General features: G+C 44.1%; 1 long non-coding RNA gene across 1 annotated transcript; it reads right to left on the reverse strand.

Moving 5' to 3' along the window:
* Positions 1-9758: 9758 nt before the first annotated feature.
* On the reverse strand, positions 9759-16515 carry LOC127915512 (uncharacterized). Its single transcript, XR_008091307.1, has 7 exons — positions 16459-16515; positions 15397-15438; positions 13900-14237; positions 12982-13149; positions 12276-12359; positions 10983-11569; positions 9759-9943 (listed from the first exon to the last, which is right to left on the reverse strand). It is a non-coding gene; the product is annotated as an uncharacterized LOC127915512 (long non-coding RNA).
* Positions 16516-22275: the final 5760 nt, after the last annotated feature.

Below are 22275 nucleotides of genomic sequence, written 5' to 3' on the forward strand. Positions count from 1 at the left end.
TTCTGTCCTAAGACATATCTCAGTTCCCATTGCTTCTGTCCTAAGACATATCTCAGTTCCCATGGTTTCTGTCCTAAGACATATCTCAGTTCCCATGGTTTCTGTCCTAAGACATATCTCAGTTCCCATTGCTTCTGTCCTAAGACATATCTCAGTTCCCATGGTTTCTGTCCTAAGACATATCTCAGTTCCCATGGTTTCTGTCCTAAGACATATCTCAGTTCCCATTGCTTCTGTCCTAAGACATATCTCAGTTCCCATGGTTTCTGTCCTAAGACATATCTCAGTTCCCATTGCTTCTGTCCTAAGACATATCTCAGTTCCCATTGCTTCTGTCCTAAGACATATCTCAGTTCCCATGGTTTCTGTCCTAAGACATATCTCAGTTCCTATGGTTTCTGTCCTAAGACATATCTCAGTTCCCATGGTTTCTGTCCTGAGGGCTGGGCGGTATAACATATATACCAGCAGGAACCGGTTTGTGTTTTTTACTTTACATTCTCTAACGGTATTTCAATGGTTGTTTTGTTAAATGTGATATGCAACTCCGGCGTGTTTAGTGTCTGTTTTGGTGAGTCATTTTTCTCATCCTGTTGTATGCTGCTTCCCACACAAAGCCCCGCCCCCCCCCCCCACCCTGTCACTCAAGGAGAGAGCAGTTGCTAGACCACAGAGTTACTTTCCTGCAGTTCAGATGCAGAAAGATGTCGGTGACAACGATGCTGCTTTTCTACAAGCACTATTAGTTTGTGTATATTACTGTCTGCTAGTTTGTCTTTTATTAGCATGTTGTGGCTAAGATAAATCTTGTTAGCCGCTAATGCTAATCGCTACTTGCTTGCTAAATGTAATTAAGTCTGAACAAACTTAGCTGGCTAATACAGTCTGGTACCAGTGCAGGTGTAGGCCTAGCAAAGCATGTTGTTTGTGCAACGGTATCTTCCAAATCAGATAGGAATAGGTCAATCATGAATATGTTCGCTAGCTAGCTACATGAGGTAAGACAACATGACCTGTAACATCTAATTAGGGTGCCCTGGAAACACTGACCAACACTTTGGTTCCTAGCCTGTCAATAATTCATCCCTGTCACGTCAAACAATGTATTCAAGGTGCTGCCAACTATATAATTAGATTAATCATTCTAATCATCACTGAACAAAAATACAAATGCAACATGCAACAATTTCAATGATTTTACTGAGTTATAATTCATATAAAGAAATCAGTCAACTGAAATAAATTCATGAGACCCTAATCTATGGATTTCACATGACTGAGAATACAGATATGCATCTGTGGCCCACAGATACCTTTAAAAAAAAGGTAGGGGCGTGGATCAGAAAACCAGTCAGTATCTGGTGTGACCACCATCTGCCTCATGCAGCGAGACACACATCTCCTTCACATAGAGTTGATCAGGCTGTTGATTGTTGGAATGTTGTCCCACCTCCTCTTCAATGGCTGTTTCTGGATATTGTAGGGAACTGGAACATGCTGTTGTACACGTCGATCCAGAGCATCCCAAACATGCTCAATGGGTGACATGTCTGGTGAGTATTCAAGAACTGGGACATTTTCAACTTCCAGGATTTGTGTACAGATCCTTGCGACATGGGGCTGTGCATTACATGCTGAAACATGAGGTGATGGTGGCGGATGAATGGCACGACAATGGGCCTCAGGGTCTTGTCACAGTATTCTCTGTGCATTCAAATTGCCATCGTTAAAATGTAATTGTGCTGGCTTGTAATTGTGTAAATAGCTTATGCCTGCCTGCCTGCCTGCCTGCCTGCCCATACCATAACTCCACCATGGGGCACTCTGTTATTATATATATATATATATATATATGTTCACATTCGTTGACATCAGCAAACCACCTCCCCACACTACGCCATACACCTGGTCTGTGGTTGCGAGGATGGTTGGACGTACTGCCAAATTCTCGAAAACTACGTTGGAGGCGGCTTATGGTAGAGAAATGAAAAAATAAATGATCTGGCTACAGCTCTAGTGGACTTTCCCATAATCAGCATGCCAGTTGCACGTTCCCTCAAAACTTGAGACATCCGTGGCACTATGTTGTGAGACAAAACTGTACATTTTAGAGTGGCCTTTTATTGTCCCCAGCACAAGGTGCACCTGTGTAATGATCATTCTGTTTAATCAGCATCTTGATATGCCACACCGGTCAGGTGAATGGATAATCTTGGCAAGAAGAAAATGCTCACGAACAGAGATATAAAGAAACTTTTGCACACACAATTTGAGAGAAATAAACGTTTAGTTTTTTGGAAAATTTCAAAACATCTTTTATTTCAGCTCATGAAACATGAGGACCAACACTTTACATGTTGCATTTATAATTCTCTTCAGTGTATTTCCATTAATTCAAACAGTTCACCAATTAACTAGGCCTAGATTTGTTTTTGCCCGTATCACACATTGTGGCAGGAAATTAGAACAAATGTGCAGGAAATGCAGAAATGTATGAAAAATGATGAACATCGTTGGATAGTATAAAACGTCATTATGACACGTTCAGAATGGTGAAAAACTGTAACTGATTTCAACGGGTCTGTGTTTCTACCTTGGGGTAATGACCTACTCAAAGCATATTTACAACTTTTTTTATTATTAAAAAAACAAACATTAAATTCGGTCAAATATAGTCCATCTGAAAAATATTGTGATATGATATAACGCACAGCCCTACCTGAGGGAGAACTTAGTTCCCATTGCTTCTGTCCTGAGAGAGAACTTAGTTCCCATTGCTACCTAGGATAGGATAAGTAATCCTTCTCACCCCCCCCCCCCTTTAAGATTTAGATGCACTATTGTAAAGTGACTATTCTACTGGATGTCATAAGGTGAATGCACCAATTTGTAAGTCGCTCTGGATAAGAGCGTCTGCTAAATGACTTAAATGTAAATGTAATTGCTTCTGTCCTGAGAGAGAACTTAGTTCCCTGACACACTCTTGAACTCTGTCCAAATCTCTCTGACATTCAAATATGTTTAAGGCAGAGGCCACTAACAGTGTGTTTAGGCATCTCATGTTATTTCCTAAATCCACAACTAAATTCAGTTCATGTGACTCAGAGTCAGGCAAAACAGCTTGGTGAAGAGAGAGAGAGAGACAGAGAGAGAGAGATAACTCTCTTAGGAGAGAAATTATAGCCCTTCAGGTTTGTGTGTATGTGATCGACCGACCGCTGTCCTATGTGTAAAGTTACAACATGAGACTTTACGACGGCTCGAGGACAACATGTCTGACTTCATGTCTTCAGTAGTCTCTGACTGGCACACAAGGCATGACAGTCTACCACGTATCCATCAGAGTGCTATAGGGACCAGAGTCGGTCTCGGCCTTGTCTCAGGATGGTAAGTTGGTGGTTGAAGATATCCCTCGAGTGGTGTAAATCTGATTTGATTTGAGTCAAGCATTTTCTGTTCTCCCCGATTATTCATTGCACCCATCTGCTGTCCCAGGTGTAAATCAGTCCCTGATTAGAGGGTCCAGATTTGAATTTGAGGGCTCCAGAAGGAATAGGCTGAACCTCCCTCCTACTCTTGACTGCTTAGGCTAATAGTCAAGTTTCTCTGTTGTACAAAGAGAGACAGAAAACATTTAACATTCCGCCTAAAACCACCTCCTGCACTATTCATGCTTGGGCTGGTTTTCTGAAAACCTAGAAAGACAAGTTCTAAAGTCAGAGCTTAAACCCAATGCATGCCTCGTGAAAACAGCACAGCAAGGGACAAAGCAACGAAAAACATAACCTACCTGTCTCGTCAGATACTCAGAGAGAGACAGAGAGACAGAGAGAAAAGGGGAACGGGATAGATAGAGAGAGAGAGAATTGATAGAAGAGAGGGTTGGTAGTTGACAGAAGAGGTGGTTGGTAGGTGACAGAAGAGGAGGTTGGTAGGTGACAGAAGAGGAGGCTGGTAGTTGACAGAAGGTTGGTAGTTGACAGAAGGTTGGTAGTTTAGAGGGTTGGAAGTTGACAGAACGTTGGTAGTTGCTAGAAGGTTAGTAGGTGACAGAAGGTTGGTAGTTGGCAGAAGGTTGGTAGTTGACAGAAGGTTGGTAGTTGACAGAAGGTTGGTAGTTGACAGAAGGTTGGTAGTTGACAGGAGAGGAGGTTGGTAGTTGACAGAATAGGAGGTTGGTAGTTGACAGAAGGATGGTAGGTGACAGAACGTTGGTAGTTGCTAGAAGGTTAGTAGGTGACAGAAGGTTGGTAGTTGACAGAAGGTTGGTAGTTGACAGAAGGTTGGTAGTTGACAGAAGGCTGGTAGTTGACAGAAGGTTGTTAGTTGACAGAAGGTTGGTAGTTGACAGTAAAGGAGGTTGGTAGTTGACAGAAGGCTGGTAGTTGACAAAAGGTTGGTAGTTGACAGAATAAGAGGTTGGTAGTTGACAGAGGGTTGGTAGTTGACAGAAGGCTGGTAGTTGATAGAAGGCTGGTAGTTGACAGAAGGCTGGTAGTTGACAGAAGGTTGGTAGTTGACAGAAGGTTGGTAGTTGATAGAAGGCTGGTAGTTGACAGAAGGTTGGTAGTTGACAGAAGAGGAGGTTGGTAGTTGACAGAAGGTTGGTAGTTGACAGAAGAGGAGGTTGGTAGTTGACAGAAGGTTGGTAGTTGACAGAAGGCTGGTAGATGACAGAAGATTGTTAGTTGACAGAAGGTTGGTAGTTGACAGTAAAGGAGGTTGGTAGTTGACAGAAGGCTGGTAGTTGACAAAAGGTTGGTAGTTGACAGAATAAGAGGTTGGTAGTTGACAGAGGGTTGGTAGTTGACAGAAGGCTGGTAGTTGATAGAAGGCTGGTAGTTGACAGAAGGCTGGTAGTTGACAGAAGGTTGGTAGTCGACAGAAGGTTGGTAGTCGACAGAAGGCTGGTAGTTGACAGAAGGCTGGTAGTTGACAGAAGAGGAGGTTGGTAGTTGACAGAAGGTTGGTAGTTGACAGAAGAGGAGGTTGGTAGTTGACAGAAGGTTGGTAGTTGACAGAAGGCTGGTAGTTGACAGAAGGTTGGTAGTTGACAGAATAAGAGGTTGGTAGTTGACAGAAGGAGGTTGGTAGTTGACAGAAGGTTGGTAGTTGACATAAGGTTGGTAGTTGACAGAAGGTTGGTAGTTGACAGAAGGTTGGTAGTTGACAGAAGGTTGGTAGTTTAGAGGTTGGTAGTTGATAGAAGGTTGGTAGTTGACAGAAGGTTGGTAGTTGACAGAAGGTTGGTAGTTGACAGATGGCTGGTAGTTTACAGAAGGTTGGTAGTTGATAGAAGTTTGGTAGTTGACAGAAGGTTGGTAGTTTAGAAGGTTGGTAGTTGATAGAAGGTTGGTAGTTGACAGAATGTTGGTAGTTTAGAGGGTTGGTAGTTGATAGAAGGTTGGTAGTTGACAGAAGGTTGGTAGTTTAGAGGTTGGTAGTTGATAGAAGGTTGGTAGTTGACAGAAGGTTGGTTGTTGACAGAAGGTGGGTAGTTGACAGAAGGTTGGTAGTTGACAGGAGGTTGGTAGTTGACAGAAGGTTGGTAGTTGATAGAAGGTTGGTAGTTGACAGAGGGATGGTAGTTAACAGATGGTTGGTAGTTGACAGAAGGTTGGTAGTTGACAGAATGTTGGTAGTTGATAGAAGGTTGGTAGTTGATAGAAGGTTGGTAGTTGACAGAAGGTTGGTAGTTGATAGAAGGTTGGTAGTTGAGAGACGGTTGGTAGTTGATAGAAGGTTGGTAGTTGAGAGACGGTTGGTAGTTGACAGAAGGTTGGTAGTTGACAGAAGGTTGGTAGTTGACAGAAGGTTGGTAGTTTAGAGGGTTGGTAGTTGATAGAAGGTTGGTAGTTTAGAGGGTTGGTAGTTGACAGAAGGTTGGTAGTTTAGAGGGTTGGTAGTTGATAGAAGGTTGGTAGTTGACAGAAGGCTGGTAGTGGACAGAAGAGGAGGTTGGTAGTTGACAGAAGGTTGGTAGTTGACAGAAGGTTGGTAGTTGACAGAAGAAGAGGTTGGTAGTTGACAGAAGGTTGGTAGTTGACAGAAGGTTGGTAGTTGACAGAAGGTTGGTAGTTGACAGAAGAAGTTGGTAGTTGACAGAAGGTTGGTAGTTGACAGAAGGTTGGTAGTTGACAGAAGGTTGGTAGTTGATAGAAGGCTGGTAGTTGACAGAAGGCTGGTAGTTGACAGAAGGTTGGTAGTTGACAGAAGGCTGGTAGTTGACAGGAGAAGAGGTTGGTAGTTGACCAAATAGGAGGTTGGTAGTTGACAGAAGGCTGGTAGTTGACAGAAGGTCGGTAGTTGACAGAGGGATGGTAGTTAACGGATGGCTGGTAGTTGACAGAAGGTTGGTAGTTGACAGAAGGTTGGTAGTTGACAGAAGGTGGGTAGTTGACAGAAGGTTGGTAGTTTAGAGGGTTGGTAGTTGACAGAAGGTTGGTAGTTTAGAGGGTTGGTAGTTGATAGAAGGTTGGTAGTTGACAGAAGGCTGGTAGTTGACAGAAGGTTGGTAGTTGACAGAAGGATGGCAGTTGACAGAAGGTTGGTAGTTGACAGAAGGTTGGAAGTTGACAGAGGGATGGTAGTTAACAGATGGTTGGTAGTTGACAGAAGGTTGGTAGTTGACAGTCTCCCCTCTCTCTTCTATATTAGTACCTTCCTTCCCCTCAGTCTCCTCTCTCTCTTCTATATTAGTACCTTCCTTCCAGTCAGTCTCCCCTCTCTCTTCTATATTAGTACCTTCCTTCCCGTCAGTCTCCCCTCTCTCTTCTATATTAGTACCTTCCTTCCAGCCGGTCTCCCCTCTCTCTTCTATATTAGTACCTTCCTTCCCATCAGTCTCCCCTCTCTCTCTTCTATATTAGTACCTTTCTTCCCGTCAGTCTCCCTCTCTCTTCTATATTAGTACCTTCCTTCCAGTCAGTCTCCCCTCTCTCTTCTATATTAGTACCTTCCTTCCCCTCAGTCTCCCCCTCTTTCTATATTAGTACCTTCCTTCCCGTCAGTCTCCCTCTCTCTTCTATATTAGTACCTTCCTTCCCTCAGTCTCCCCTCTCTCTTCTATATTAGTACCTTCCTTCCCCTCAGTCTCCCCTCTCTCTTCTATATTAGTACCTTCCTTCCCATCAGTCTCCTCTCTCTCTTCTATATTAGTACCTTTCTTCCCGTCAGTCTCCCCTCTCTCTTCTATATTAGTACCTTCCTTCCAGTCAGTCTCCCCTCTCTCTTCTATATTAGTACCTTCCTTCCCTCAGTCTCCCCCTCTCTTCTATATTAGTACCTTCCTTCCCGTCAGTCTCCCCTCTCTCTTCTATATTAGTACCTTCCTTCCCTCAGTCTCCCCTCTCTCTTCTATATTAGTACCTTCCTTCCCCTCAGTCTCCCCTCTCTCTTCTATATTAGTACCTTCCTTCCCTCAGTCTCTCTCTCTCTTCTATATTAGTACCTTCCTTCCAGTCAGTCTCCCTCTCTCTTCCATATTAGTACCTTCCTTCCAGTCAGTCTCCCCTCTCTCTTCTATATTAGTACCTTCCTTCCAGTCAGTCTCCCTCTCTCTTCTATATTAGTACCTTCCTTCCAGTCAGTCTCCCCTCTCTCTTCTATATTAGTACCTTCCTTCCCGTCAGTCTCCCCCTCTCTTCTATATTAGTACCTTCCTTCCAATCAGTCTCACCTCTCTCTTCTATATTAGTACCTTCCTTCCCGTCAGTCTCCCCCTCTCTTCTATATTAGTACCTTCCTTCCAATCAGTCTCACCTCTCTCTTCTATATTCGTACCTTCCTTCCAGTCAGTCTCCCCTCTCTCTTCTATATTAGTACCTTCCTTCCCGAGTACCTTCCTTCCAATCAGTCTCACCTCTCTGTTCTATATTAGTACCTTCCTTCCAGTCAGTCTCCTCTCTCTTCTATATTAGTACCTTCCTTCCCCTCAGTCTCCCCCTCTCTTCTATATTAGTACCTTCCTTCCCGGTCTCCCCTCTCTTCTATATTAGTACCTTCCTTCCCTCAGTCTCCCCTCTCTTCTATATTAGTACCTTCCTTCCCCTCAGTCTCCCCTCTCTCTTCTATATTAGTACCTTCCTTCCCCTCAGTCTCCTCTCTCTCTTCTATATTAGTACCTTCCTTCCAGTCAGTCTCCCCTCTCTCTTCCATATTAGTACCTTCCTTCCAGTCAGTCTCCCCTCTCTCTTCTATATTAGTACCTTCCTTCCAGTCAGTCTCCCCTCTTCTTCTATATTAGTACCTTCCTTCCAGTCAGTCTCCCCTCTCTCTTCTATATTAGTACCTTCCTTCCAGTCAGTCTCCCTCTCTCTTCTATATTAGTACCTTCCTTCCCGGTAGTCTCCCTCTCTCTTCTATATTAGTACCTTCCTTCCAGCCAGTCTCCCTCTCTCTTCTATATTAGTACCTTCCTTCCCATCAGTCTCCCCTCTCTCTCTTCTATATTAGTACCTTCCTTCCCGTCAGTCTCCCCTCTCTCTTCTATTTTAGTACCTTCCTTCCAGTCAGTCTCCCCTCTTCTATATTAGTACCTTCCTTCCCCTCAGTCTCCCCTCTCTTCTATATTAGTACCTTCCTTCCCGTCAGTCTCCCCTCTCTCTTCTATATTAGTACCTTCCTTCCCTCAGTCTCCCCTCTCTCTTCTATATTAGTACCTTCCTTCCCTCAGTCTCCCTCTCTCTTCTATATTAGTACCTTCCGTCCCATCAGTCTCCTCTCTCTTCTATATTAGTACCTTCCTTCCAGTCAGTCTCCCCTCTCTCTTCCATATTAGTACCTTCCTTCCAGTCAGTCTCCCTCTCTCTTCTATATTAGTACCTTCCTTCCAGTCAGTCTCCTCTCTCTTCTATATTAGTACCTTCCTTCCAGTCAGTCTCCCCTCTCTCTTCTATATTAGTACCTTCCTTCCCGTCAGTCTCCCCCTCTCTTCTATATTAGTACCTTCCTTCCAATCAGTCTCACCTCTCTCTTCTATATTAGTACCTTCCTTCCCGTCAGTCTCCCCCTCTCTTCTATATTAGTACCTTCCTTCCAATCAGTCTCACCTCTCTCTTCTATATTCGTACCTTCCTTCCAGTCAGTCTCCCCTCTCTCTTCTATATTAGTACCTTCCTTCCCGTCAGTCTCCCCCTCTCTTCTATATTAGTACCTTCCTTCCAATCAGTCTCACCTCTCTCTTCTATATTAGTACCTTCCTTCCAGTCAGTCTCCCCTCTCTCTTCTATATTAGTACCTTCCTTCCCCTCAGTCTCCCCCTCTTCTATATTAGTACCTTCCTTCCCGTCAGTCTCCCCTCTCTCTTCTATATTAGTACCTTCCTTCCCTCAGTCTCCCTCTCTCTTCTATATTAGTACCTTCCTTCCCCTCAGTCTCCCCTCTCTTTCTATATTAGTACCTTCCTTCCCTCAGTCTCCTCTCTCTCTTCTATATTAGTACCTTCCTTCCAGTCAGTCTCCCCTCTCTCTTCTATATTAGTACCTTCCTTCCAGTCAGTCTCCCATCTCTCTTCTATATTAGTACCTTCCTTCCAGTCAGTCTCCCCTCTCTCTTCTATATTAGTACCTTCCTTCCAGTCAGTCTCCCCTCTCTCTTATATATTAGTACCTTCCTTCTAGTCAGTCTCCCCTCTCTCTTCTATATTAGTACCTTCCTTCCCGTCAGTCTCCCCCTCTCTTCTATATTAGTACCTTCCTTCCAATCAGTCTCACCTCTCTCTTCTATATTAGTACCTTCCTTCCCGTCAGTCTCCCCCTCTCTTCTATATTAGTACCTTCCTTCCAATCAGTCTCACCTCTCTCTTCTATATTCGTACCTTCCTTCCCGTCAGTCTCCCCTCTCTCTTCTATATTAGTACCTTCCTTCCCGTCAGTCTCCCCTCTCTCTTCTATATTAGTACCTTCCTTCCAGTCAGTCTCACCTCTCTCTTCTATATTAGTACCTTCCTTCCAGTCAGTCTCCCCTCTCTCTTCTATATTAGTACCTTCCTTCCCCTCAGTCTCCCCTCTCTCTTCTATATTAGTACCTTCCTTCCCATCAGTCTCCCCTCTCTCTTCTATATTAGTACCTTCCTTCCCATCAGTCTCCCCTCTCTCTTCTATATTAGAACCTTCCTTCCCCTCAGTCTCCCCTCTCTCTTCTATATTAGTACCTTCCTTCCCCTCAGTCTCCTCTCTCTCTTCTATATTAGTACCTTCCTTCCAGTCAGTCTCCTCTCTCTTCCATATTAGTACCTTCCTTCCAGTCAGTCTCCCCTCTCTCTTCTATATTAGTACCTTCCTTCCAGTCAGTCTCCCCTCTCTCTTCTATATTAGTACCTTCCTTCCAGTCAGTCTCCTCTCTCTTCTATATTAGTACCTTCCTTCCGTCAGTCTCCCCCTCTCTTCTATATTAGTACCTTCCTTCCAATCAGTCTCACCTCTCTCTCTTCTATATTAGTACCTTCCTTCCCGTCAGTCTCCCCCTCTCTTCTATATTAGTACCTTCCTTCCAATCAGTCTCACCTCTCTCTTCTATATTCGTACCTTCCTTCCAGTCAGTCTCCCCTCTCTCTTCTATATTAGTACCTTCCTTCCCGTCAGTCTCCCCCTCTCTTCTATATTAGTACCTTCCTTCCAATCAGTCTCACCTCTCTCTTCTATATTAGTACCTTCCTTCCAGACAGTCTCCCCTCTCTCTTCTATATTAGTACCTTCCTTCCCCTCAGTCTCCCCCTCTCTTCTATATTAGTACCTTCCTTCCCCGTCAGTCTCCCTCTCTCTTCTATATTAGTACCTTCCTTCCCTCAGTCTCCCTCTCTCTTCTATATTAGTACCTTCCTTCCCCTCAGTCTCCCCTCTCTCTTCTATATTAGTACCTTCCTTCCCCTCAGTCTCCTCTCTCTCTTCTATATTAGTACCTTCCTTCCAGTCAGTCTCCCCTCTCTCTTCTATATTAGTACCTTCCTTCCAGTCAGTCTCCTCTCTCTTCTATATTAGTACCTTCCTTCCAGTCAGTCTCCCCTCTCTCTTCTATATTAGTACCTTCCTTCCAGTCAGTCTCCCCTCTCTCTTCTATATTAGTACCTTCCTTCCAGTCAGTCTCCCCTCTCTCTTCTATATTAGTACCTTCCTTCCCGTCAGTCTCCCCTCTCTCTTCTATATTAGTACCTTCCTTCCAGTCAGTCTCCCCTCTCTCTTCTATATTAGTACCTTCCTTCCCATCAGTCTCCCCTCTCTCTTCTATATTAGTACCTTCCTTCCCGTCAGTCTCCCCTCTCTCTTCTATATTAGTACCTTCCTTCCAGTCAGTCTCCCCTCTCTCTTCTATATTAGTACCTTCCTTCCCCTCAGTCTCCCCTCTCTCTTCTATATTAGTACCTTCCTTCCCGTCAGTCTCCCCTCTCTCTTCTATATTAGTACCTTCCTTCCCTCAGTCTCCCCTCTCTCTTCTATATTAGTACCTTCCTTCCCCTCAGTCTCCCCTCTCTCTTCTATATTAGTACCTTCCTTCCCCTCAGTCTCCTCTCTCTCTTCTATATTAGTACCTTCCTTCCAGTCAGTCTCCCCTCTCTCTTCCATATTAGTACCTTCCTTCCAGTCAGTCTCCCTCTCTCTTCTATATTAGTACCTTCCTTCCAGTCAGTCTCCTCCCCTCTCTCTTCTATATTAGTACCTTCCTTCCAGTCAGTCTCCCCTCTCTCTTCTATATTAGTACCTTCCTTCCCGTCAGTCTCCCCCTCTCTTCTATATTAGTACCTTCCTTCCAATCAGTCTCACCTCTCTCTTCTATATTAGTACCTTCCTTCCCGTCAGCCTCCCCTCTCTTCTATATTAGTACCTTCCTTCCAATCAGTCTCACCTCTCTCTTCTATATTCGTACCTTCCTTCCAGTCAGTCTCCCTCTCTCTTCTATATTAGTACCTTCCTTCCCGTCAGTCTCCCCCTCTCTTCTATATTAGTACCTTCCTTCCAATCAGTCTCACCTCTCTCTTCTATATTAGTACCTTCCTTCCAGTCAGTCTCCCTCTCTCTTCTATATTAGTACCTTCCTTCCCCTCAGTCTCCCCCTCTCTTCTATATTAGTACCTTCCTTCCGTCAGTCTCCCCTCTCTCTTCTATATTAGTACCTTCCTTCCCTCAGTCTCCCCTCTCTCTTCTATATTAGTACCTTCCTTCCCCTCAGTCTCCCTCTCTCTTCTATATTAGTACCTTCCTTCCGCTCAGTCTCCTCTCTCTCTTCTATATTAGTACCTTCCTTCCAGTAAGTCTCCCCTCTCTCTTCCATATTAGTACCTTCCTTCCAGTCAGTCTCCCCTCTCTCTTCTATATTAGTACCTTCCTTCCAGTCAGTCTCCCCTCTCTCTTCTATATTAGTACCTTCCTTCCAGTCAGTCTCCCTCTCTCTTCTATATTAGTACCTTCCTTCCAGTCAGTCTCCCTCTCTCTTCTATATTAGTACCTTCCTTCCCGTCAGTCTCCCCCTCTCTTCTATATTAGTACCTTCCTTCCAATCAGTCTCACCTCTCTCTTCTATATTAGTACCTTCCTTCCCGTCAGTCTCCCCTCTCTTCTATATTAGTACCTTCCTTCCAATCAGTCTCACCTCTCTCTTCTATATTCGTACCTTCCTTCCAGTCAGTCTCCCCTCTCTCTTCTATATTAGTACCTTCCTTCCCGTCAGTCTCCCCCTCTCTTCTATATTAGTACCTTCCTTCCAATCAGTCTCACCTCTCTCTTCTATATTAGTACCTTCCTTCCAGTCAGTCTCCCCTCTCTCTTCTATATTAGTACCTTCCTTCCCCTCAGTCTCCCCCTCTCTTCTATATTAGTACCTTCCTTCCCGTCAGTCTCCCCTCTCTCTTCTATATTAGTACCTTCCTTCCCTCAGTCTCCCCTCTCTCTTCTATATTAGTACCTTCCTTCCCATCAGTCTCCCCTCTCTCTTCTATATTAGTACCTTCCTTCCCCTCAGTCTCCCCTCTCTCTTCTATATTAGTACCTTCCTTCCAGTCAGTCTCCCCTCTCTCTTCTATATTAGTACCTTCCTTCCAGTCAGTCTCCCCTCTCTCTTCTATATTAGTACCTTCCTTCCAGTCAGTCTCCCCTCTCTTTTCTATATTAGTACCTTCCTTCCAGTCAGTCTCCCCTCTCTCTTCTATATTAGTACCTTCCTTCCCGTCAGTCTCCCCTCTCTCTTCTATATTAGTACCTTCCTTCCACTCAGTCTCCCCTCTCTCTTCTATATTAGTACCTTCCTTCCAGTCAGTCTCCCCTCTCTTCTATATTAGTACCTTCCTTCCAATCAGTCTCACCTCTCTCTTCTATATTCGTACCTTCCTTCCAGTCAGTCTCCTCTCTTTCTATATTAGTACCTTCCTTCCCGTCAGTCTCCCCTCTCTCGTCTATATTAGTACCTTCCTTCCAGTCAGTCTCACCTCTCTCTTCTATATTAGTACCTTCCTTCCAGTCAGTCTCCCCTCTCTCTTCTATATTAGTACCTTCCTTCCCCTCAGTCTCCCCTCTCTCTTCTATATTAGTACCTTCCTTCCCATCAGTCTCCCCTCTCTCTTCTATATTAGTACCTTCCTTCCCATCAGTCTCCCCTCTCTCTTCTATATTAGTACCTTCCTTCCCCTCAGTCTCCCCTCTCTCTTCTATATTAGTACCTTCCTTCCCCTCAGTCTCCCCTCTCTCTTCTATATTAGTACCTTCCTTCCAGTCAGTCTCCCCTCTCTCTTCTATATTAGTACCTTCCTTCCAGTCAGTCTCCCCTCTCTCTTCTATATTAGTACCTTCCTTCCAGTCAGTCTCCCCTCTCTCTTCTATATTAGTACCTTCCTTCCAGTCAGTCTCCCCTCTCTCTTCTATATTAGTACCTTCCTTCCAGTCAGTCTCCCTCTCTCTTCTATATTAGTACCTTCCTTCCCGTCAGTCTCCCCTCTCTCTTCTATATTAGTACCTTCCTTCCAGTCAGTCTCCCCTCTCTCTTCTATATTAGTACCTTCCTTCCCCTCAGTCTCCCCTCTCTCTTCTATATTAGTACCTTCCTTCCCGTCAGTCTCCCCTCTCTCTTCTATATTAGTACATTCCTTCCAGTCAGTCTCCCCTCTCTCTCTTCTATATTAGTACCTTCCTTCCCCTCAGTCTCCCCTCTCTCTTCTATATTAGTACCTTCCTTCCAGTCAGTCTCCCCTCTCTCTTCTATATTAGTACCTTCCTTCCCATCAGTCTCCCCTCTCTCTTCTATATTAGTACCTTCCTTCCCCTCAGTCTCCCCTCTCTCTTCTATATTAGTACCTTCCTTCCCCTCAGTCTCCTCTCTCTCTCTATATTAGTCCTTCCTTCCAGTCAGTCTCCCCTCTTCTTCCATATTAGTACCTTCCTTCCAGTCAGTCTCCCCTCTCTCTTCTTCTATATTAGTACCTTCCTTCCAGTCAGTCTCCCCTCTCTTTCTATATTAGTACCTTCCTTCCAGTCAGTCTCCCCTCTCTCTTCTATATTAGTACCTTCCTTCCCGTCAGTCTCCCCCTCTCTTCTATATTAGTACCTTCCTTCCAATCAGTCTCACCTCTCTCTTCTATATTAGTACCTTCCTTCCCGTCAGTCTCCCCTCTCTTCTATATTAGTACCTTCCTTCCAATCAGTCTCACCTCTCTCTTCTATATTCGTACCTTCCTTCCAGTCAGTCTCCCCTCTCTCTTCTATATTAGTACCTTCCTTCCCGTCAGTCTCCCCTCTCTCTTCTATATTAGTACCTTCCTTCCAATCAGTCTCACCTCTCTCTTCTATATTAGTACCTTCCTTCCAGTCAGTCTCCTCTCTTCTATATTAGTACCTTCCTTCCCTCAGTCTCCCCTCTCTTTCTATATTAGTACCTTCCTTCCCCTCAGTCTCCCCTCTCTTTCTATATTAGTACCTTCCTTCCCCTCAGTCTCCTCTCTCTCTTCTATATTAGTACCTTCCTTCCAGTCAGTCTCCCCTCTCTCTTCCATATTAGTACCTTCCTTCCAGTCAGTCTCCCTCTCTCTTCTATATTAGTACCTTCCTTCCAGTCAGTCTCCCTCTCTCTTCTATATTAGTACCTTCCTTCCAGTCAGTCTCCCCTCTCTCTTCTATATTAGTACCTTCCTTCCAGTCAGTCTCCTCTCTCTTCTATATTAGTACCTTCCTTCCAATCAGTCTCACCTCTCTCTTCTATATTAGTACCTTCCTTCCAGTCAGTCTCCCCTCTCTCTTCTATATTAGTACCTTCCTTCCCGTCAGTCTCCCCCTCTCTTCTATATTAGTACCTTCCTTCCAATCAGTCTCACCTCTCTCTTCTATATTAGTACCTTCCTTCCAGTCAGTCTCCCCTCTCTCTTCTATATTAGTACCTTCCTTCCCGTCAGTCTCCCCCTCTCTTCTATATTAGTACCTTCCTTCCAATCAGTCTCCCCTCTCTCTTCTATATTAGTACCTTCCTTCCCGTCAGTCTCCCTCTCTCTTCTATATTAGTACCTTCCTTCCAATCAGTCTCACCTCTCTCTTCTATATTAGTACCTTCCTTCCAGTCAGTCTCCCCTCTCTTCTATATTAGTACCTTCCTTCCCGTCAGTCTCCCTCTCTCTTCTATATTAGTACCTTCCTTCCAATCAGTCTCACCTCTCTCTTCTATATTAGTACCTTCCTTCCAGTCAGTCTCCCCTCTCTTCTATATTAGTACCTTCCTTCCAGTCAGTCCTTCCCTCTCTCTCTATATTAGTACCTTCCTTCCAGTCAGTCTCCCCTCTCTCTTCTATATTAGTACCTTCCTTCCCCTCAGTCTCCCCTCTCTCTTCTATATTAGTACCTTCCTTCCCCTCAGTCTCCCCTCTCTTCTATATTAGTACCTTCCTTCCCTCAGTCTCCCTCTCTCTCCTATATTAGTACCTTCCTTCCAGTCAGTCTCCCCTCTTCTATATTAGTACCTTCCTTCCAGTCAGTCTCCCTCTCTCTTCTATATTAGTACCTTCCTTCCAGTCAGTCTCCCCTCTCTCTTCTATATTAGTACCTTCCTTCCAGTTCTCCCCTCTCTCTTCTATATTAGTACCTTCCTTCCAGTCAGTCTCCCCTCTCTCTTCTATATTAGTACCTTCCTTCCAGTCAGTCTCCCCTCTCTCTTCTATATTAGTACCTTCCTTCCCATCAGTCTCCCCTCTCTTCTATATTAGTACCTTCCTTCCAATCAGTCTCCCTCTCTCTTCTATATTAGTACCTTCCTTCCAGTCAGTCTCCCTCTCTCTTCTATATTAGTACCTTCCTTCCAGTCAGTCTCCCCTCTCTCTTCTATATTAGTACCTTCCTTCCAGTCAGTCTCCCCTCTCTTCTATATTAGTACCTTCCTTCCAGTCAGTCTCCCTCTCTTTCTATGTTAGTTTCCTTGGGTCAGTCTCCCCTCTCTCTTCTATATTAGTACCTTCCTTCCCATCAGTCTCCCCTCTCTCTTCTATATTAGTACCTTCCTTCCAGTCAGTCTCCCCTCTCTCTTCTATATTAGTACCTTCCTTCCAGTCAGTCTCCCTCTCTCTTCTATATTAGTATTCCTTAGTACCTTCCTTCCCATCAGTCTCCCCTCTCTCTTCTATATTAGTACCTTCCTTCCAGTCAGTCTCCTCACCTCTCTTCCTTCCAGTCCTCACCTCTCTTCTTATTAGTACCTTCCTTCCAGTCAGTCTCCCCTTTCTTCTATATTAGTACCTTCCTTCCCTCAGTCTCCCCTCTCTCTTCTATATTAGTACCTTCCTTCCAGTCAGTCTTTCCCCCTCTCTCTTCTATATTAGTACCTTCCTTCCAGTCAGTCTCCCCTCTCTCTTCTATATTAGTACCTTCCTTCCCATCAGTCTCCCCTCTCTTTTCTATAGTAGTACCTTCCTTCCCATCAGTCTCCTCTCTTCCCTCTCATCTCTTTCCTCACCTCTCTTCCTTCCCTCTCTTCTTTCTCCTCTCTTCTTTCTCCTCTCTTCCTTCCCTCTCTTCAGACCTGATGAATTCCAAGGGCTTGCTGAAGCAGAGAAATGTGGAATGTGCCACTCTGACCCCAGATAGAGGGAGAACAGTGATTAAGGGTTTTGTCCAAACACTTGTACCAGACTGTACCATTACTAGGGGCCAGAGAGAGGTGGTCGGGTCCAACTTCAACCTCTGATAAGGATTTGTATGTATGAGGTTGATTTAGTAGACCCTGTGAGGTTTGTAACATATTACAGGGAGAAGTCCTGCTTGTCTATTTATCTAAAATAGTTTGTTATCCTGTGTTACAGCATTGACTGGATCTGACATAAATGGAACCCTAAACCCGAGATAGTGCACTACTTTTCCGGCCCCTAGTCAAATGTAGTGCACTATACAGGGTGCCATTTGGGACGCATGTCTTGTTAGGTGTATTGGTCCAATAGAGTGAGTGGGGCGGCAGGGTAGCCTAGTGGTTAGAGTGTTGGACTAGTAAACGGAAGGTTGCAAGTTCAAACCCCCGAGCCGACAAGGTACAAATCTGTCCCTGAACAGGCAGTTAACCCACTGTTCCTAGGCCGTTATTGAAAATAAGAATTTGTTATTAACCGACTTGCCTGGTTAAATAAATTTAAAATTAAAATAAATAAAAAATCCCTGGTTCGTTGATATGACAGTGTGATAGGCTTTGGCCTGTAGTAAAACAGTCTGTTTCTGAAATGCTTCTCAAATATTTTTTATTTAAGAACAAATTCTTATTTGCAATGACGGGGAACAGTGGGGTTAGCTGCCTTGTTCAGGGGCAGAACTACAGATTTTTTTTACCTTGTAAACTCAGGGATTTGACCCAGAAACCTTTGGGTTACTAGTCCAACGCTCTAACCACTAGGCTACCTGCTCTCCCAATTAGTGCCCTATATAGGGAATAGGGTGCCATTTGAGATGGACACAAAGTAACCACAGATTAATAGACTGGCAGGCTAATCCCATTGACAACAAGACACAACTGGTCTGGCAGGCTAATCCCATTGACAACGAGGTCACGACTGGTCTGGCAGGCTAATCCCATTGACAAAGAGATCACGACTGGTCTGGCAGGCTAATCCCATTGACAAAGAGGTCACAGCTGGTCTGGCAGGCTAATCCCATTGACAAAGAGGTCACGACTGGTCTGGCAGGCTAATCCCATTGACAAAGAGGTCACGACTGGTCTGGCAGGCTAATCCCATTGACAAAGAGGTCACAGCTGGTCTGGCAGGCTAATCCCATTGACAAAGAGGTCACGACTGGTCTGGCAGGCTAATCCCATTGACAAAGAGGTCACAGCTGGTCTGGCAGGCTAATCCCATTGACAAAGAGGTCACAGCTGGTCTGGCAGGCTAATCCACAGATCCTCCTCTACCTCGCACAGGAAAAGACCTGATATTTCAGTCTGTTTTGGCCTACCTGGTGACATCAGACCACTCTCAACAGTTTTGCCTCTTTTTTTAAAACCATTTTAATTGAACACAATCACAGTTAGGTACTTACCAACAATGTAGTTCAAGAAAGAGTTAAGAAAATATTTACTAAATAAACTGAAGTAAAAAAAAAAAAAAAGAATGAAAAAAATCTCAAAGTACCGGGGTACTGAGTCAATGTGAGGGGTACAGCTGGTACTGAGTCAATCCCATTGACAAAGGGTACAGCTGGTACTGAGTCAATGTGCGGGGTACAGGACTGAGTCAGTCTGTTTTGGTACCTGGTACTGAGTCAATGTTTTGCGGGGTACCGGTTTACTGAGTTAATGTGCGGGGGTACCGGAACTGAGTCAATGTGCGGGGGTACCGGTACTGAGTCAATGTGCGGGGGTACCGGTACTGAGTCAATGTGCGGGGGTACCGGTACTGAGTCAATGTGCGGGGGTACAGGTTAGTCGAGGTCATTTGTAAAGTAACTATGCATAGATAATAAACAGCGAGTATCAGCGGTATAAAAACTAAGGGGGGTCAATGTAAATAGTCTAGGTGGCCATTTTATTAATTGTTCAGCAGTCTTTGGGCTTGGGGGTAGAAGCTTTCAGGAGCCTTTTGGTCCTAGACTTGGCGCTCCGTTACAACTTTCCGTGCGGCAGCAGAGAGAACAGTTTATGACTAGGGTGACTGGAGTCTCTGGGCTTTCATCTGACAACGCCTGGTATAGAGGTCCTGGATGTCAGGAAGCTTGGCCACAGTGACGTACTGGGCCGTACGCACTACCCTCTGTAGTGCAGAGCAGTCCCTCTACTCAGTGCTTTGCTGAAGCACATTTGGCAGCGATTACAGCCTCGAGTCTTCTTGGGTATGACGCTACAAGCTTGGCCCACCTTTATTTGGGGAGTATCTCCCATTCATCTCTGCAGATCCCCTCAAGCTCTGTTAGGTTGGATGTTGAGCTTTTCTGCACAGCTATCTTCTTGTCTCTCCAGAGACGTTTGATCAGATTAAAGTCAAGGCTCTGGCTGCGCCACTCAAGGACATGCAGAGACTTGTCCCGAAGATACTCCTGTGGTGTCTTGGCAGTGTGTTTAGGGTCATTGTCCTGTTGGAAGGTGAACCTTCGCCCCAGTCTGAGGTCCTGAGAGCTCTGGAACAGGTTTTCATCAAGGATCTCTGTTCTTTGCTTCTGTTCATCTTTGTCTTGATCCTAACTAGTCTCCCATCTGCCACCACAATACTTCACCGTAGGGATGGTGCCAGGTTTCCTTCAGACGAGTTCAATCTTGGTTTCATCAGACCAGAGAATCTTGTTTCTCATGGTCTGAGACTCTTTAAGTGCCTTTTGGCAAACTCCAAGTGGGCTTTCATATGCCTTTTACAGAGGAGCGGCTTCCGTCTGGCCACTCTAATATAAAAGGCCTGATTGGTGGAGTGCTACAGAGATGGTTGTCCTTCTGGAAGTTTCTCCCATCTCCACAGTGGAACACTGGAGTTCTGTCAGAGTGACCACTGGGTTCTTGGTCACCTCCCTGACCAAGGCTCTTCTCCCCTGATTGGTCAGTTTGGCCCGGCGGCCAGCTCTACGAAGAGTCTAGGTGGTTCTAAACTTGTTCCATTTAAGAATGATGGAGGCCACTGTGCTCTTGGCGGACCTTCAATGATGCAGAAATGTTTTCCCCAGATTTGTGCCTCGACACAATCCTGTGTCGTAGCTCTACGGACAATACCTTCGACCTCATGGTTTTTTTTTTCTATGACATGGAATGTTGGTGACATGGTTGAAATATTTCAACCATGTCACCAACATTTCAACCATGTCACCAATATTTCAACCATGTCACCAACATTTCAACCATGTCACCAACATTTCAACCATGTCACTAATATTTCAACCATGTCACCAACATTTCAACCATGTCACCAACATTTCAACCATGTCACCAATATTTCAACCATGTCACCAACATTTCAACCATGTCACCAATATTTCAACCATGTAACCAACATTTCAACCATGTCACCAATATTTCAACCATGTAACCAACATTTCAACCATGTCACCAATATTTCAACCATGTCACCAATATTTCAACCATGTCACCAATATTTCAACCATGTCTGTAACATTTCAACCATGTCTGTAACATTTCAACCATGTCACCAACATTTCAACCATGTCACCAATATTTCAACCATGTCACCAACATTTCAACCATGTCACCAATATTTCAACCATGTAACCAACATTTCAACCATGTCACCAATATTTCAACCATGTAACCAACATTTCAACCATGTCACCAATATTTCAACCATGTCACCAATATTTCAACCATGTCACCAACATTTCAACCATGTCTGTAACATTTCAACCATGTCTGTAACATTTCAACCATGTCACCAATATTTCAACCATGTCACCAACATTTCAACCATGTCACCAATATTTCAACCATGTCACCAACATTTCAACCATGTCTGTAACATTTCAACCATTTCTCTAACATTTCAACCATGTCACCAACATTTCAACCATGTCACCAACATTTCAACCATGTCACCAATATTTCAACCATGTCTCTAACATTTCAACCATGTCACGAACATTTCAATCATGTCACCAACATTTCAACCATGTCACCAACATTTCAACCATGTCACCAACATTTCAACCATGTCACCAACATTTCAACCATGTCACCAACATTTCAACCATGTCTGTAACATTTCAACCATGTCACCAACATTTCAACCATGTCACCAACATTTCAACCATGTCACCAACATTTCAACCATGTCTGTAACATTTCAACCATGTCTGTAACATTTCAACCATGTCACCAATATTTCAACCATGTCACCAACATTTCAACCATGTCTGTAACATTTCAACCATGTCACCAATATTTCAACCATGTCACCAACATTTCAACCATGTCACCAATATTTCAACCATCTCACCAACATTTCAACCATGTCACCAACATTTCAACCATGTCACCAACATTTCAACCATGTCACCAACATTTCAACCATGTCACCAACATTTCAACCATCTCACCAACATTTCAACCATGTCTGTAACATTTCAACCATGTCACCAATATTTCAACCATGTCACCAACATTTCAACCATGTCACCAACATTTCAACCATGTCTGTAACATTTCAACCATGTCACCAATATTTCAACCATGTCACCAACATTTCAACCATGTCTGTAACATTTCAACCATGTCACCAATATTTCAACCATGTCACCAATATTTCAACCATGTCACCAACATTTCAACCATGTCACCAATATTTCAACCATGTCACCAACATTTCAACCATGTCACCAACATTTCAACCATGTCACCAACATTTCAACCATGTCACCAATATTTCAACCATGTCACCAACATTTCAACCATGTCACCAATATTTCAACCATGTCACCAACATTTCAACCATGTCACCAACATTTCAACCATGTCACTAACATTTCAACCATGTCACCAATATTTCAACCATGTCACCAACATTTCAACCATGTCACCAACATTTCAACCATGTCACCAACATTTCAACCATGTCTGTAACATTTCAACCATGTCACCAATATTTCAACCATGTCACCAATATTTCAACCATGTCACCAATATTTCAACCATGTCACCAACATTTCAACCATGTCACCAACATTTCAACCATGTCACCAACATTTCAACCATGTCTGTAACATTTCAACCATGTCACCAATATTTCAACCATGTCACCAACATTTCAACCACGTCTGTAACATTTCAACCATGTCTGTAACATTTCAACCATGTCACCAACATTTCAACCATGTCACCAACATTTCAACCATGTCACCAATATTT

The sequence above is a fragment of the Oncorhynchus keta genome, chromosome 3 (genome assembly GCF_023373465.1).
Source record: "Oncorhynchus keta strain PuntledgeMale-10-30-2019 chromosome 3, Oket_V2, whole genome shotgun sequence".
In the NCBI taxonomy this organism is placed as follows: domain Eukaryota; kingdom Metazoa; phylum Chordata; class Actinopteri; order Salmoniformes; family Salmonidae; genus Oncorhynchus; species Oncorhynchus keta.